Consider the following 19473-nt stretch of genomic DNA (forward strand, 5'->3'; position numbering starts at 1 on the left):
GCCCAGCAAAGGAGGGTTCGTACCCATAGGAATCGCTGACAGATGAGATTTACTGAGAAAGGGGCCTGGGATATGTGACTGCCTGATATTTTTTTCCCGTTGTCCGAGGGTAGTCAGAGAATGTGACAGCTGTTCCCTTGGAGAGCCTTCCTAACAAACAAATCATTAAGCTGTGGTCTAGGAATCGCATGCCCTTTCAAAGCGCTTCATCTACCCTTCCAAATTCCACACAAGGGCTTCCCGAAATGGCATGTAATTTAATTGACCCCCTTTGTCACACACAGGGAGTTGTAGAGTGGAATCAGGGTCTCTACCTTCTCCATTTGTGAAACAGAAATGTAGTAAGCACCCACGTGTGGGCTGCCATGGACAGAACAAATCTCTAGTCTCCTTGTCAGAGGAGTGAGAGAAGGTTTTAAAATGAATACAGTGAGATCCATGATAGAAGTTTAAACAGGACGCTATGGGAGCAGAGGCGTGTGTGTGTTTGTGAGTGTGAATGTGTGTGGGTGTGTGTGGGGGTGGTGGTGGTGACGGGGTGTAGAGAGTAGCAGCAGAACTGGTGAAAATCTATTCCAAACTGGGGAGACCCTAGAAGAATCCATAGAGAAGTTTCAAAGTAGGATTTAGGAGAATGGAGAGGAAAAATGTCATTCTGGCATTTGGGTGTAGCATCCGCAAAGGCAAGGAGGTGGGAAGGAGTGTACATTGTTTGAGAATCTCTATGCAGTTCATGGTTAGGGGCCTAAGCATTTGGAGCAATCACTAGAAAGGCAGCTGGGTCTAAAAGACAAGCTTGAGTATTAATTTTATCCTGAAGGAAAGAAAGAAGCATGAAGGACTTTCAACAGAAGAGTAACATTTACTGCCTACCTATTATGTATCAGGCCTTACGAAAAGATACAGTTAATATTTTGAAAAGTAATGCACTGTCTGGCAACTGAACACATGGTTGGAGGCTACAGTGATTTCTTGCAGACTGTTTGCTCACAGTTGGTCTACTGAGGTGAAAAGCCATACAGCTCTTTCACAACTCAATAATAAATGAGTAACTCTGTGGAATCTGAAGATGAAACAGAAGTTAGAGATTCTAAAAAAAGTGTGTTGGGAGTCCAGATTAGGGGAACCACAAACTAATCCCTAATTAAATTTGTAAGAAATTGTGACTATGCTTGAATCTTAGAATACGTCATTATTCAACAAATATTATCACTTAATGGCTACTGAGCTCTCTCTTCATTTAAATAGCTCTTCTGCAAAAAAAGTCACTGGATATTTTCAGTGATCATTACAGACACACAAATGTGTTCTGTGGTAAGGTATGCACACAGTGACAATGGATTGGGTTCACTCGTGTACTGGCAAAACTAGCTTACGGAACAGTGGAAATAAAAATCCTGTCCCAATAAGGTGTAGCAGTGGTTTTAAAAACATGGATGAGGGGTTGGAAGACTTTTGTTGTAGCCACCTTCCTCCTCCCTCTGCTTTACACACATGCACACGAGCACACGCACGTGCACAAATGCACACACCCACGCGCACACACATACACACACACACACACACACAGACACAGTCCTAAGAGGAGCACAGAAGTTTTGTTCCTGAGCCTTTGTTTCCTCCTACGTGGACATGGTATTGAGCAAATACCACCAGACTGAGTCTGGCTTTCTGGGGTTTTTCCCAACTCTGCCTGAAGCAAATTCCTTTTTTATCCCTGGTTTTCATCTGGAAGCAAAAAACAATAGATCTGGTGGGCTAATGGCTATGACTTCTAGATCACATATTCTACATACATGGGAAATAATAACTGTACCTATCACCTTACGTGATAGGATTTCTTTCTGGATTGGTTGGTATTCCACATATGAAAAGAATTTCTGTTCAATAAAACAAAAGCCTAATTTAAAAGTTTTGATCTTTACTAGTTGTTGCTGAAGGCAGAATGTGAGAGAAGTAACTTTCTGTGGATCCTTCTTGTTTTACGATTTTTTTTATTATGTAATTTTCAGGTGTACAGCGACATAATTTGACATCTGTATACACTACGAAGTGATCAACACCACAAGTCTAGTTACCATCCATCACCATCCCATTTCACCCACCCCTTCCCCTCTGGTAACCATTAGTCTGTTCTCTGTGTCTATGAGCTTGTTTTTATTTTATTTTGAGTGTTCGTTTGTTTTGCTTTATTTTTTAGATTCCACATGAGTGAAATCATACTGTTCTTGTTTATCTCTGTCTGACTTATTTCACTTAGCGTAATATATCCAAGGTCCGTCCATGTTGTTGCAAATGGCAGCATTCCATTCTTTTTCATGGCTGAGTATTATTCCACTGTGTGTGTGTGTGTGTGTGTGTGTGTGTGTGTGTGTGTGTATCCCATCTTCTTTACCTATTCAGCCATTGATAGACACAGTTTGTTTCCACATCTTTGCTATTAAGAATAATGCTGCAATGAACATGGGGGTTCATATATCTTTGTAAATTAGTGTTTTCATATTCTTCAGATAAATAGCTAGAAGTGGAATAGCTGGGACATATGGCACTTCTATTATTAATTTTTTTTGAGGAATTGCCATACTGTTTTCCACAGCAGCTGAACTAATTTACAGTTCCACCAACAATGTATGAGGGTTCCCTTTTTCCACATTCTCGTCAACATTTGTTATTTCTTGTCTTTTCCATCACAGTGATTCCAACAAGGGTAAGGTGAAATCTCATTGTGATGTTAATTTGCATTTCCCTAATAATTAGTGATGTTGAACATCTTTTCATGTGCCTGTTGACCATTTGTATGTCTTCTTTGGAAAAATGTCTATTCAGATCTTCTGCCCGTTTTTTCATCAGGTTGTTTGTTTTTTGTTGTTGAGTTGTATGAGTTCTTTAGATATTTTGAATATTAACCCTTCATTGTATATATGATTTGAAAATATCTTCTTCCAGTCAGAAGGCTGCCTTTTTATTTTGATGATGGTTTCTTTCATTGTGCAGAAGTTTTTTAGTTTGATATAGCCCCATTTGTTTATTTTTGCTTTTCTTTCCTTTGCCTTTGGAACCAGGAAAGATCCCAAATAGCCAAAATAATTCTGAGAAAGAAGAACAAAGCTAGAGGTATGACACTTCCTGATTTCAAACTATATCACAAACCTATAGTAATCAAGACAGTATGTTACTGGCACAAAAACAGACACACAGATCAATAGAGAGTCCAGAAATAAACCCAAACACATAGAGAATATACAAGGGAGAAAGGGTAATCTCTTCAATAAATCGTGCTGGGAAAACTGGACAGCAAAAGAACGAAACTTAGACCACTATCTTACACCATACACAAAAATTAACTCAAAATGGATTAAAGACTTGAATATAAGACCTGAAACCATAAAACTCCTAGAAGAAAATGCAGGAAGCATGTTCTTTGACATCACTCTTAGTGATGATTTTGTGGATCTGACTCCATCTATGTTTTTTTTTAGTAGCCTGCCTCTTTCCTGGTGGCTGGGTGCCAATGCCAGGGCCAGCTGCTAATATTATGACTATCTCTTCCACATCCAAGCAATGTCAGAGTCACTGAGACAATCTCCATGCTGGGTGAGAGTCATAACCGCCTGTGTCGTTTTAAAAATATAGATTCCTGGGACTTCCCTGGTGGTCCAGTGGTTAAGAATCTGTCTTGCAATGCAGGGGACACCGGTTCCATCCCTGGTTGAGGAACTAAGATCCCACATGCCACGGGGCAGCTAAGCCCATGTGCCACAACCACTGAGCCTGCGAGTCACAACTACTGAGCCCGCACGCGCTGGAGCCCACTTGCCACAACTAGAGAGAAGCCCAGTCACTGCAACGAAGAGCCCAATGCATGCTACAACTAAGACCTAATGCAGCCAATAAATAAATAAATAAATATAGATAGATAGATAGATAGATAGATAGATAGATAGATAGATTCCTGGTCCCAAATCTCTGGGCATTGAGCCCAGTAATGGGTATTTTTACAAAACTCTATAGTCAACTGTGAAGAACATAAGATGTAAGGAATTGTTTTCTTACGTTACCACTGGATCTCCTATTGATGGCATTTCTTACTATAAGACAAAAAGGATTTGACTTGATGGCATTGGCCAGAGTTCTTCCTAACATACTAATTCTGTCATTAATTGAAAAACAGACCCCAAAAAGGACATATTTTGAGGAGAGTATAAGTTCTCTTGGATTTTAATAATTGCAATGTGTGTAGACTAATGCTTCTGCTCCTTTTCTGGGGTTTCTTTTCCTTGGATTTCTGTCTGATATTTGTCTACTTCGATAGGTACACGTTTTATCAGGAGAAACACTTCTGCTTCCTATATTTTCTTTTTATTCTCCTGCAGTTTGTCCATGTTTATTATTTATGCTCAGTTTTTATCATCGGAAAGGCTTTGGAGAATCCTGCTGATCTTAGCGTCATAGGAACCACAGCATCTGAAGTGCTGATATCAGAGCATCTTCTCCCACCAGTTTTGCGGAATACCTCCAGCAGGGCTGTTGTTTCCAAACCTACTGTTATCAGAATCTCTTAGGAGATGTTTTAAAATCCAGGTCCTTGGATTTAATGATTCAGAATTTCTGGGGCTGGTCACCTGCTATCTCTGTTCTTAAATCACTCCCCAGGTGATTTTGCTGCAAGGTCAAATCCAGAATCACTGACCCAGATTAAATTCACCACCGTGCGCAGTGAGGATGTGGCCCGTTTAAGTTCATCTGTGTCTCCCCAGGTACATTGCAGGCCTCAATACATTTTTGACTAAACAAACTGTTGACCCAAGGTGTGCCTGTTACCTCATCCTGGAATACATTGTGCCTATGACCTTCCACCCAAACAATACCATTATTTTGGCTTTGTTCATAAATGCTATATTCTAAAAAATCTTATCTGATCACCGTTAGCTAACCCCCCATATGGCACACAGTCTTAGCAATTAAAATACACTTTTCAAATGGATGGAAGGCTTTCTTCCCCCTAAATATATTTACCACTTGCCTGCTATCCTGGAGACTTCATTTCTTAATCCAGACAAGTTATTCTTTTAAAGTTACTCTTTTTTTTTTTTTTTTTTTCTTTTTTTTCTGGCCTCACCTCGCAGCTTGTGGGATCTCTGTTCCCCGACCAGGGATTCAACCTGGGCCATGGCAGTGAAAGTGCCAAGTCCTTAACCACTGGACCACCAGGGAATTCCCTAAAGTTAACCTTTTAAAAAGGAAGGTTTAATAACTAATGAAAACCTACTGTATAGCACAGGGAACTCTACTCAATGCTCTGTGGTGACCTAAATGGGAAGGAAATCCAAAAAAGAGGGGATGTATGTGTACATATAGCTGATTCACTTTGCTGTACAGTAGAAACCAACACAACATTGTAAAGCAGCTATACTCCAATAAAAACTTTAAAAAAATAAATAAAAAGGAAGGTTTGGCACTAATCACTGACAATCGCTTATATAATTTAGCGTACTAACAGGTAACAAAACACTTTCTTCCTAAAAACAAGTATCCTTCACTGAGAAAATGTGGTTTTCATTTTAAGGGGAGAATGGGCAGCTGAGCAGGAAGCTGGAAACTAGGGATAAGGGGGCATCTAAAATTGGTAAAGGAGGACACAGAATGTGGGGGTGAGCTGAAGAAAAACAACCGCCCCCGATTTTCTCAGCCCTGGTCTTGGCTGTTAAAAAGCAGACAGTCAGATATTCCATGTGGTGGACAGCGGGAAGATAAACAGAGTGTGTTTTGGGTGTAAGAACTGGATTCTAATCTGTCCTCAGCAGTTTAGTACCATGTTTAAGTTCTGAGTAAATTATTTAATCTCTCTCAGCCTTCCTTTATCATTATAGAATAAGGATAATAATACCTCCTGTTTTAGTTTGTTAAGACTGTCATAACAAAGTATCACAGGTCGGGTGGCTTAAACAAGTGATCTCCTCACGGTTCTAGAGGCTAGAAGTTGAAGCTCAAGCTGTCAGCAGGGCTGGTTTCCTCTGAGGCTTCTCTCCTTGTCATCTTTTCTCTGTGTCTTCAGTGTCTCTCTTCTCTGTGTCTTAATCTCCTTTTCTTAAAAGGTCACCAGTCAGATTGGATTAGGGCCCCACCCATATAACTTTGTATCCCTCAGTTACCTCTTTGCAGGTCCTATCTCCAAACACAGTCACATTCTGAGGCACTGGGGGTTAGGACTTTAACAAATGAAGTTGGGACCAAATTTGGCTCGTAACATACTTATTCTTTTGACTGTCATAAGCATAAACTAAATGGTTGGGTGTTAAGTACCTATAAGGGTAAGATCCTTGGTGACAGATGTGGTGCTGTGCTTGTGGTTGAACAGCACAAAGCTTCCAGCAGAGCCTAACACGGGGGAGGTACTTAATAAGTGTGTGTTCATATGAACATACACACGTCAAATAAACATATGGTATTTGATGTATCAACTGACTAATCTCTGAAATCAACACACACTCCTCGGCATCCTTTTCGTCTCCTCCGCATCTCAAAGGGGGGCTCAGTTGGCAGGGGCCCACTGGGGTTGAGTAACTGAGCTGTGGCCCGGGTCACAGTTGTGTTGAAAGAGTCACATGGGGAAGGTGTTTCTGCCACTAAGCACTTTTGTTGCTTTTCCTCACACATGAAAGGTTTCAAAATGTTCAGTGGAAATGCACACGTTCTCTGAACATCTGTGAACTGAGTTTGCTGATGGCGCCTAATTCTGTTGTTCTCGACATAATTTTTGCACCTCTGGTTATGGACCTAAGACTGAAACGTATTGTTTTCCCATATCTCCTTCCAGCCTCAGGCATGTACCAAGAGTCACTGCCAGGACATTGGCATCTTATTTGGGTGAGTGTGAAGAAGAGAGGGGATGAGACAGACAAGGTTTAAAAACTCCAAGTGATAGACACTGAAAAAAGACTGTGCTGATCCCAAAAGTAATGCTATACCTCGTACCACATGTGGCAAGAATTTCAGAATGAATGGCACAGATTTAGAGAGCTTTCTAGTCTGTAATTGAGAAGCGTGGGGACCTTTGTGGAATAAAGCCTTGCAGTGTGTTTTTAGAAACTGAATGCCTCGGGCTATTGTCTGATTTCAGTTGGGAAACTGGGGGGAGAAAAAGCCTAAATGTATTATCATACCAGCAATTAAGATTACAGTAGTGTGATGCTGAGCAATCATCTAATGACATCACTTGACTAAAGTAAGTCGGCCAAGTAAGTGTGGGGACATTTGGATTCAAAATAACAATCCAAGTGTCTGGTTTGTAACTTTAAGTTCATTGAAGTCACACTACGTAGGTGGGGACTGGTATTATCTTTTCATTCCACACACATTTGGATGTTGAAGATGTCAACATCCTCACCCTTCTCATGGGGTCAAAAGGCACATGATTCTCTATCATCCTTGAAAGATGTCAAGACCCGATCCTCTAACCCCCTAATCAGCTTTCACACCAATTTCAGTGAACCTTTACTCTTTTATAGCTTTTTCTTATTATTTTGAAGCTGATGTAAAAAATGGATTTGTTTTTCAACTTTAAAAACTCAGTGTTGCCGTTAGGGAGGTTTGTAAACATTCAAGCAAATGGGACGGAGCTGGTTGCTTGGGCAGGACAGAGACATGCTGGTTGCATTACAGCTCAGAACTCTGCTTCTCAGCTAAGGAAGACCAGAAACTCAGTATTGTGGGCGCCAGGCTCAAAAGACAGAAAGACTCGCTCACCCTAATCAAAATCACAGTCTGCATGGTGAACAAAATCACTCATTTATTCATTTATGGGAGAAATTGAACTGCCAGAAGGAGGACAATGTATAGATGAAAGCAAAGGGAGAGGCAGTGTCTGGAGGGCAAATGTCAGCTTGGCTTTGATAAGGTTTGAAGAACTAGCCTCATAGCACAGAACTCTTCTCTACTGATCACTGCAACACTGAGCTTTTGCTGTGTAACAAACCCTCCCAATACTTAGTAACTCAAAATGACAACTGCTCTATTTAGCTCAGGATTCTGTGGGGGCAGCTTAGGGGTTCTCCTAGCCTGGGTTCTCTCATGTGTCTGTGGTCAGCTGGTGGCTGGATGGTGTGGGATGACCTCATTCACATGCTGGTGATTGGCAAGGCTATTGACCAGAGCAGCCACCGGAGTGGATTATCCTTCACTACTTTTTGCAATATTAGCTCTTAGGGGTTCTCACCATAAAAGCGCTAGATAAGCATTTGTCAAATTCTGCTTTTCTGTCTCTCCTATTTGTCCTCGCCATGCCCACCCCCCTCCTTCTTTGTAACCCATTATAAGAAACTACACTTATTACTGGTAGTCACTCTGTGGGCTCACTTCCCTGCGATCCAATCCAGACTAGTTCACAAAACTCAGTCACTTATTTAAAAATGCTTTTTTACCTATTCCCACGGCTCGTTAATTCAGTTCACAAAACTCAGACATTCATTTAGAACTTTGGTTCACAGAACTCATTCATTCATTTAGAAATACATTTTTTTACTGACTCCCATGGCTAGCTAATTCCCTCCATAGGGGTGAGTTTTACCAATGTCATGCTCAGAGAACATTCATTATTGTTTTTCTGTAATTCCTTCATGGGGCAGGAAGGGCAGAGACTTTACAGTCATCCCCATGGACCCATGGCAGTGCCAAAGCAGGTGATGGGGGTAGGCAGAATTTTGAAAAATCCTGACTGCTTTAACCATACTCTTTTACTCCTTATGAAATATATAAGCATATGTCACTGAACATCTGAGCTAGTTCCTCTCCTGAAAAACCACACTGTTTAGAAAGGGTGTAAAATTAACTGCTATAAATGTCTGTTCTGTTCTCTGGGACAGTGGACATTGAGAGACATTAGCCAGAGGAAGACAGACTTACTGAGGGCAAAGAATTAATGGAAACACACGGCTCCTGCCGGCAGGAAATGCTTTGATAGGCCCTTTCCTCTTTTTGTTACCAGGAGGGCCTTGACAATAGTCTCCACCTTGGAGCAGCTGTTCACTCCCCGTGTGATGATCACAGCACATTTTCCTTGTCAGACTTGAAGTCTGCACCCGGGAGGGCGCAGGAAGAGACACACACAATGTTGGGGATCTGCCCTTGAGCCTCAGAGCTGCGTGATGGGTGGAGACGTCACCCCTAAGACACACAGCCAATCCCTTTGGCACGCGCTTCCGGAAGGCCATCTGCTTCTGCGGTTCCTCTGACCTTTTGTTAGAACCCACCCGAAACTGGAAAGAAAGGACCAGAATAAAACCAAGCCGAAGGCAGCTTGAGACCCTGTTGCTTGCGAAAGCAAGTCAAACAAGCAAAAGCCTTGGTTGAGCATCTAACACGTGCCCACTCTTAGGCTACATATTAGCTGATGGAGGGAAAATGAATATTTTTCAGTGACTACACAGTGTCAGGCACTATATTGGATGCTGACTAGTTTCATGTCATCTTTTCAGTATTTTTGTAAGGCAGGTTTTAGTATCCCCATTTTATAGATGAGGAAACTAAGGCTCTGAAGGGGGGTTCATCAACTTTTCCAATGCGGCTCTAACCTTATAAGAATGCAGGGAAGTACAATGTAAGAATTCTGCCTCGATCTCACATTTGATTTGATTTCAGCCCTGATGTGTTCCTTACTCAGAAGCTTAACAGTTTTTATTCCCCACTCTTGTATCCAGTGTCCAAGAGGCTCCATGAAACACAGAATCAGGAAACCTGGTTATACACCCATTCTGATGGGTGCCATGGGGAGAGTCACTTAACTGCTGGGCTTCAGCCTCCTTGATAATAAGGGATTGGGACTAAATGAGATCATGGCCATTCTGAATCCTAAATTTAGAGCTGGGTTATCAAATGTAGTGTGAACGTCACACCTATTAAGACGGCTACTATATGTATTTTCTAAGTAACAAGTATGGGTACAGAGTTTCATTTTGGAAAGATGAAGAAGCTTTGGAGACGGATGGTGAGGATGGTTGTTCACTGAAGTGACTATACTTGATGCGACTGAACTGTACTCTTAAAAATGTGAAAATGGTAAATTTTATATTATGTAGATTTTACTACAATAAAAAAAGAAGTTTAAAATGCGGTATGATTTTTTTGTTTAACAAAACGTAAGCATATTCCCCTTCCTTGAAAAGTGAGCTCATTCGATTTCCTAATGATTTTTAGGGACTTTCAAAATATTGCTGATTTTACAGGCCTAAACTCACTTGTAATACAAGCCACGATGTACAGGAGTAGAAGCCATTTTGACAAAGGATGGATTTTTGACAAAGGAGGGAGAAGAGAGAGTTTCAAATAATGTGACTAATTTATAGCAAGATTCTGTTGGGAAAAGCATAGCTTGTCTGAGAAAATGAGAACAAGTTGACGTTGCTGGAACCCAAAGATTAGGGGATGGAACAGCATGTGCTAGAGACGGAGGCAGGGCTGAGTCACTGGAGACCAGGTTACAGAGTCTGCGCTGTGCGTTACATTGGAAATAGAGACACTGACCAATTTCACGCTGCAGAGTGGCGCTACTCTGGTTTGCGGTCTCAAAAGGTCAGTCTGGCAGCGTTCTGTGGAAAGAGCCAGTGGGTAGCAGTAGCATGAAACGGTACACATCTTTTAGGTGACTATTGGCATTGTTCAGAGTAGAGTACATAAGAGGCAGGGTGGAGAGTAGTAGTTAGATTTTAGAGATAATCTGAGAGGAGCCATCCGCAGGACTTGGAGATGCATGGGCTTATTCCTCTGTGCTATTCCTCTGTAATCAGTCATTTCCCCCCCGTGCCACGGTCACCCTTACCTGGGCCTCTGTCACCATCTATTAGAGCATTGCTGTTATTGATGGGGTTCATTACCTTGAACTCTTGCCCCTAAAGGTGTCCTTTACATCATAGCTAGACTTGGCTTTCTGAAACGCCGCTCTCCGCGCCCAACTTGCCTGCTCAAAACATTCAGAGTCTACCCACTGCCCTCAGCATCAAGCCCACCTCCTTAGCCTGACATACAAAATAATTTACGATTCTATGTCTCTTAACGTATCTACCTCATTCCCTTAACAGGGACTCAATAAAAGATATGTATTCAGCACCTATTATTGGCTGGATTAATTACTACCAGCAACTTGTTATAAAGCAGTTTTCTTGCTATTCTTGCATTCATTCTGTCTTCCTGGAATGTCCTCACCCTTATCACTGCTTATGGAAATGCTCGTCTTCCGCCTCTGGAATCAGATCTCATTTCTTAGGAAGCTTTTTGTGAGCCTCTAACTCAGACTAAGTACAGCTAGCCATTGTCTCCATGTCCCAGGGCGTTGGCATGTCCTGCAATTAATTGCTGGTAACCTTTTATTTGTCATTGGAAGCAGAAACCTTATTTTCTATTGAGAAGGTGCAGAGTTTGTTACTGATGATGCAATCAGTAATGACACGCTTTGTTCTGAGCAGTAAGTTAGACTTAGGGACTTGGGATGCTGAGAGGCAGAGGGAAGTGAAAAATGTCCAGGGCCCAGAAAGGGAAGGTAGAAAATGCCTGGCATTCAGTAAATAATTATTGAATAAATAAACAAACAGGTGATTGACAACTTTGTCCAGCTACAATACTGAACTCTAAGTAATTTAGGACTAAGCCAGTGCCTCATTCTTAATGATCGCATAACTACAACTTAGATAGTTCAGTCCAATCATTTCTTAAATATTTGGTTCAGGAGATGCCAAGATGGGTAGGTTTCTGCTTTAAATATTAGTGGTGGAATTGGGGGAGGAGAGGAGGAGGGCGAACACAAATGCAGATAACATAGGGCAGTAAGTAGGACCAAAAAAAAAGAAAAATACACATCATAGCAATAACTCAGAAAAGAAAGTGGGTTAATCCTGCCTGGGAAATAGGAATTGACTAGAATTTGCTCATGTCCCAGGTTGATTGAGGTACTGCCCTCATTCCACTCCAAGCTTTTCTCATTCTTTGTCCAACGGTCTGCCATTCACACACTCCTGGCTCCAGCCTCAATGGTCCAGGTTACTGTCTTCAAACAGGTCCACAACTTACCTGGGAATCCTGTTAAAATGCAGGAGGCCTGAGATTCTGATTTACCTAAAGCTTCCGGATGACACCAATGCTGCTTGTCTGTGGACCCCACTCAGAATAGAAAGATTTCCGTGGCCTCCCTGAAAACGTTTTCCCCCATTTATTCAAATCCTCTATGTTTTTGTTTTTTGTTTTTTTTTTTTTTTTTGCGGTACGCGGGCCTCTCACTGCTGTGGCCTCTCCCGTTGCAGAGCACAGGCTCCGGACGCGCAGACCCAGCGGCCCTGGCTTACGGGCCCACCAGCTCCACGGCACGTGGGATCCTCCCGGACCGGGGCACGAACCTGTGTCCCCTGCATCGGCAGGCGGACTCTCAACCACTGCGCCACCAGGGAAGCCCAAATCCTCTATGTTTTTACGGGTTAAGTCAAATGTCTGCCCTATACAGGTAGCTCCTAAAATCTAGGGCTATGCGTCAGTGTTTGCTTTTTTTTTTTCCTACACTCCCTGGCAGGTATTTCTCGCCAAGTCTTTCCCCACCAGTTTACCCCCAGTTGTTAGCTCCTTAAGGGAAGGACTTGGTCTAATTTATCCAGACTTGATCTAATGCACCCAAACTCCACGATGGTATATGTTACAGAATTGGGCCTTCATAAATATTTGCTCGGTTGAATTTGAATTGAACTTAAATTTTATGTTGTGTACGAACTAAACGTGTGTGTGTGTTTGTGTGTATACCCTACTCATTGTAGGTAGACCAGATCGGAATACATACAGGAACCAGGTCATTTTAGTACTGTGTCACCATGAATAAAACATGGATTATAGTTATCAGGGTGGGAGCAGTCACCCAGCATATAAGCTTAATGAAGTCAAGGCACTTTTTAAAAAACTGAAGTATAGTTAATTTACAGTGTTGTATTAGTTTGAAGTGTACAGCAAAGTGATTCAGTTATACACACATACACACACATATATATATTCTTTTTCAGATTCTTTTCCATTATAGGTTATTACAAGATGTTGACTATAGTTCCCTGTGCTGTACAGTAGGTCCTTGTTGTTTATCTATTTTATATACAGTAGTGTGTGTATGTCCATCCCACACTCCTAATCTACCTTCCCCTCCTTCACGCTATCCCCTTTGATAACCATAAATTGATTTTCTATGTCTATGAGTCTATTTCTGTCTTATAAGTAAGTTCATCTGTATCATTTTTTTTAGATTCCACATATAAGTGATATATAATATTTGTCTTTCTCTGTCTGACTTACTTCAGTTAGTATGGTTATCTCTAGATCCACACATGTTGCTGCAAATGGCATTATTTCCTTCTTTTTTATGGCTGAGTTATATTCCATTGTGCATATATACCACATCTTCTTTACCATTTCATCTGCTGTTGGATATTTATGCTGATTCCATGTCTTGGCTATTGTAAATAATGCTGCAATGAACACTGGGTTGCATGTATCTTTTCGAATTATAGTTTTCTCCGGATATATGCCTAGGAGTGGGATTGCAGGATCAAATGGAGACTCTATTTTTAGTTTTTTAAGGAACCTCCATACTGTTCTCCATAGTGGCTGCACCAATTTACATTCCCCCCAACAGTGCAAGAGGGTTCCGTTTTCTCCACACCCTCTCCAGCATTTATTGTTTGTAGCCTTTTTAATGATGGCCATTCTGACCAGTGTGAGGTGGTGCTTCATTGTAGTTTTGACTCACATTTCTCTAGTAGTTAGTGATGCTGAGCATCTTTTCATATATGAAAGGTGGACATCTGTATGTCTTCTAAGACACATTTTTTCTTGTAGGTCACTGGGTCCTCAGAGTCTAGGCCTGGGCCTAGCACGTAGCAAATAATCGATAAATATCTGTTGAATGCTCAATGAATGAAAAGGCGAGGTATTGGTTTAAGGGGTCTTTTGATAGTCAGAATGTGAAATTAATTTGGGTGTGAGGTTATGAAGGGTCATGGAGTGAGTTATACATTTGCATTGTCATACACAGAACGGAGATGCATATTTTCCTCTCTTCCATACATTCCTTAGATTGTGTACTGCTGTTTGAGGGAATGGTTAAGAATGGCAGACACCTAGAAGAGGCTCTGAAAATATGAAACAAATTGGGGAGAAAAATTCCCTATTTAAAAAATTAATTTCTAAAATGAAAACGTTGCCTTTACTGTTTTTCTTCAAATCATTGTAATGCTTTCCTTTTTACGTCTTTCAGTTTTAGCATTCCTAAACAATAAAGTGGTCAAGTGATGTCTTAAAAAAAAAAGAAAAGAAAAGACAAGGTATTAAATTTCAATTTCACGAATAATCACAATGTCAATCCCTAGAAAATGAAATAAGTAAAGCTCCGTTAAGATCTTCATGTTTCTGGAATAAAGTAAAAACAAACAAACAAACAATATTCAGGGCATTTCCACTCAAGAAAAGAAGGGCCAAAAATAATCTGAAAATCTTCCTCTGTAGCGAATACACATTAAGTAATGCATTTTTTTCACTAAGTGTGTCTTCATACATGGCAGCACAACAAAATCTAAGACATTTTTCCATGTGAACTATCTTTCCCCTAAAATACAAAATTGTTTTAGATCAACAAAAGGCTTTGTTTTTTTACTATTAAACATCAAGGGACCCACTTAATTGCAAACATAAATGCTTTTTCCTTGTCTCTTCTTCAGCTTTGCTGATGAGGAAGAATTTGCAGCCTTACTTGGTACCAAAATAGCTCTGTTTTGCTGACCATTATCATCTTCACAGGGCAGAGCAGTGGTAGTGAACTTAGGACACAGGAAGTTTACCATCTCGCAGTATAAAAATAGAACTTCTTATTACAAAGATACCTCTCCCACAGAGGAAAGCAACTAGAATTTTTTTCCTTTTTTGCAATTGAAGGATGGTTGATTTCCAATGTTACATTAGTTTCAGGTGTACAGCATAGTGATTCAGTATTTTTACATATTATATTAAAAGTTTTCATTCAAGATTATTATAAGATAAATGCTATAATTTCCTGTGCTATACCATATATCCTTGCAGCTAGAATTTTTATTTTCTTCAACTTGTTCACATTATTATGCTGTATTTATATGTTAAGGTATTCACATAATTGATACTTGGGAAATATTGCTTCCATGCATATTTTCATTCAAATAATGATTTTTTAAAGGACTCAAAATTTTCCATTGACCCTTAAGTATTTTGTCACTATGGCTTAGCTGAAGCCAATGTTACAAACAATAAACCTTTTAGGACTCCATGTTTTCTTCTAAAAAATTAGGTGGTAGCTATTATTTTTATATGGTAAGCTTTTTTTATTGTCATATTTTGCTTTCACACTTTCTAACATTTTAATCTTATTGGAATATAGTTGATTTACAATGTTGTATTAGTTTCAGGTGGACAGCAAAGTGAATCAGTTATACATATACATATATTCATTCTTTCTCAGATTCTTTTCTCATATAGGTCATCACAGAATATCGGGTAGAGTTCCCTGTGCTATACAGTAGGTCCTTGTTGGTTATCTGTCTTATATATAGTAGTGTGTGTGTGCTCATCTCAAGTTCCTGATTTATCCCTCCAACACAATCCCACTCCTGGGCATATATCTGGAGAAAATTATAATCTGAAAGGATACATGCGCCCCAACGTTCATAGTAGCCCTATTTACAATAGCCAAGACATGGAAACAACCTAAACATCCATCAACAGAGGAATGGATAAAGAAGATGTGGTACATATATATAATGGAATACTACTCAGCCACAAAAACGAATGAAATAATGCTTTCACTTTTTAAATGGTAATTTAAGAGTAGGGGTATGAGTCTGGAATAACATTTGTTGAGTACCTAGGGTAAGAGTGGCCCATTTCATCCTCATAGCTGGCCGTACAGGTATCTACTGCCATTCCTGTTTCACAGATGAGAAAACTCAGGACCAGAGTGGGTAAGTCACCTGCCCAAGGTCTCATATAGTGACCCCGGTGGGAAAATCTGACATCTTCCTGACTCCAAAGCCCTCCTACGTCCCTCTGCACCAAGGTGCCTTTAGAAATCTACCCTCTATTTTATTAAAATGCTATATCTTTGTATAAAAAGTGTAACATGGGGCTTCCCTGGTGGCGCAGTGGTTGAGAGTCCCCCTGCCGATGCAGGGGACACGGGTTCGTGCCCCGGTCCGGGAAGATCCCACATGCCGTGGAGCGGCTGGGCCCGTGAGCCATGGCCGCTGAGCCTGCGCGTCCGGAGCCTGTGCTCTGCAACGGGAGAGGCCACAGCAGTGAGAGGCCCGTGTACCGCAAAAAAAAAAGGGTAACATGCTGGGATATTTGTATCTTAGATAATATAACTTGGCTCATTCTTTCAATAAACATTTACTGGGTTTCTGCTGTGTAATTGGCAATATGCTAAGTGCTAAAAATAGAGATGAAATGTTGTGGTGTCAGGAGAGACAGACCATTCAAAGGCAAATGCAATCTGAAATTGCCAATGTTCGGCTGCTTTTGAGTTATAAAAATGTCCATTTTCAAATGACTTATACTAAAACCCATTATCCAATAAACAGACTAGCACACTTTACTCATTATTCTAACTTAACGTTTTAGGAAGGAAAACATTTCCACGTTATTTCTCAACATTTTGATTATATAGGATGAGTAAATAAGCTGTGTTGTTTTGTTTTAGTTCTGTTCTGTTTTTGGTTAAATGGAAACCTGGATTCCCCTGAGAACACTTAGAGTAGGAGAGGATCTGACGGAGCCTTCTCTCTGTGCTTCCATCCTGGTTCTGTCACTCACTGGTCCTGTGACTTTGGGCAAGTCATTTCACTTCTCAGCTTCATTTTCCTTATTCAAATAATTGAGAAAACTTCCCCTATTTCAGAGGTTCGTTCTTCAATTAATGAGGTGATGAATCCTTGCCCAATAATTTGTATTCCTCATGCTCCAAACCCCTTCATCCTAATTTAAATGTGAAGACACTGGAACAGAAGCAATCAACCTTTTAGGTTCCAAATACTTTAATTGTCATCTTTTATTATGGTTCAATTCCTCCTGAATGAATTTGTCCTGTAATTTTGCCATGGCTTTACAGGGAAAAAAAGAGGCAGTTTATCCTTGTGCAAAATATTTTTCAGAGGAACTCTCTGTGGCACAGTGTCTTAGTCAGTCTGGAGATGACTCACCAATTCCAAATCCCAGGGCTTCCCTGAGAAACGCACTTGGATCACGGAGGTTCTCTCGGCAGTGCAGGACTGACATCCCAGAGCCAAAGCACCCTGAGAAAGACACAGATCCTTCCCAAGCCAGTCTGGTTCTGCACTCGAGGCGTCTCCAGAGCTGACAGGAAATGATTCAAGACCAAGGTTGGCCAGAACGAGCGTGGCGATTTCGCCTGTGCATGAGATGACAAAGAACTTGCATCACGGACCTTCCCTGAATAGACTACTTCCCCAAATATTGTGAGTTGAGGCACATCTTTTGCGTGGTATACTTCTGTCATCTCTACCTGAGGAGAAGCAGTACCTTGGAGTATAAATACACCACTTGCCTCCTCCTCCCCTGCTACATTTAAATGAGATTAATCAAATTCACTTTAACTGACATGTGTGTAGTTCCTACACAGTAATAATATGTATGTAGCTGTGTTAGGCGTGGGAGTAAAGTGACACGACAGAGATTCCTGTCACCTTGAAGTTGAGTTTGCAAGAAAAACTATGAGTCACAAATGTAAATAAATGTATTGTTTCAGAATATCGTAGTGGGCCTGAAGTACAGGGTGTCCTGCGGGAAATTGTCAGAGAACACCTGGTTTATACAGGAAGTCCCCTACATACGAACTTCCAAGTTGCGGACTTTCAAAGATGCGATCGTGCGTTCCACCAATATCAGGCGTGAGTGAAATGGCAGCTTGCCTTCCGTCTCCTATTGCTGACGACCCTTCAGCTCTACCATCTCCCACCTGCTCTCCCTCCTCCAGTCAGTAACTCTTCTTGCCTGTCCACTCGATGCCAGCCCCTGTGTGCCGGCTGTTGTACTGGACTACTGGCTTTTCAAGGTACTGGACTGTGAGATTAAAAATATTTTCTTTATTTTTTGTGTTTGTTTGTTTTTTATGTATTATTTGTGTGAAAAGTAGTATAAACCTACTACAGTACAGCACTATATAGCCGATTGTGTTAGCTGGGTACCTAGGCTAACTTCGTTGGACTTACGAACAAATTGGACTTACGAATGCACCCTCGGAACAGAACTTGTTCGTATGTAGGGGACTTACTGTATTGGTCCTTACTGAGAAAGGGACTTTCAAAGTAAGCTCTAAAGGATGCCTCAGCCAGGTGAAGAATGGGAGGAAAAGGCAGAAGGGCCGGATGGGCAAATGTTTTGAGACAAGACAGGTAGCTTGGTGGCTTGGAGGAAGAGTAGGCAGCCTGGTGCCTGGAGCTCATGCTATTTGGACTTGACTCTTACAGCAATGCAAAGTCAGTGAAGTGTTACAAAGAGAAGAATGGTGAAGTGGATCCATGGTTTTAGGAAATCAGCCTGGTTGCTGTGTGGAAAGTAGATAGGATAAGGGGCAAGAAAGGATGTCGAGAGTAAGGGGAAAATGGTGGCCATGAGCGTTAAGGGGAGCCTTAATCAATGACACGGAGAAGATAGAAATCATGGAAGTGGCCAGACCTGCAGAAAGGGGAGAGAATCCGTCAGAGTGAGGTGCTGTGCACAGTCTCTGGGATACAGCAGAGTGTGAAGGCAGAGGGGCAGCCTCCTCTGTAATGACGTGGAGAAGGTGTGGGATAGGGCTGGAGGGAGGTGACTTGCAGACTGGTTGTTTGTGATGGAGAAGGTGTAGGATAGGGCTGGAGGTAGGTGACTTGCAGACTGGTTGGTTGTGAGCCTCAGGCTGTCTTTCAAGAAGATCTAGAACAAATCCTCTCATTCTCTTCCTTACATCACTGCCACCCCGATTCAGTAGAAGTCGGCTCACACAGCAATGCTGACCCCAACCCTAAAAACTGCTGTCCGATTCCCTGTGGTCCTGACCCCAATCAGTTACCATGTACAACATGATCAAGCAGTAACAGTCTGTTGCTCTGTAGCATCCAGGGGACCCCCCTTGGCAGTGGGGTCTTTGGAGGGAGCAGCCATGTGTGAATAGTAGGGACCCCCAGATCCCACAGATGAATGAACATGGCCCCTCCGTCGCTGATGGAGATTGCTCTGTGATGGAAGAGTGCTTTGCCCTTTGCGTGTGATTAGTAAGAGAGATGACTATTCTTTCAAAGTCCCCCAGTGACCAAATTTGGCCTCCAAGAACTGAGTAGAAACATTTCTCATGAGTCACGCTTGTTTGCCTCATGTTCTGTCATTAGTTGTTATGGAAACCACACAGCCCAACCTAAGGGTTCAGCATTCCTGCAG

The sequence above is a fragment of the Delphinapterus leucas genome, chromosome 21 (assembly GCF_059928025.1).
Source record: "Delphinapterus leucas isolate spDelLeu-1000000601 "Yukka" chromosome 21, BTC_Dleu_Yukka2, whole genome shotgun sequence".
NCBI classification, from domain to species: domain Eukaryota; kingdom Metazoa; phylum Chordata; class Mammalia; order Artiodactyla; family Monodontidae; genus Delphinapterus; species Delphinapterus leucas.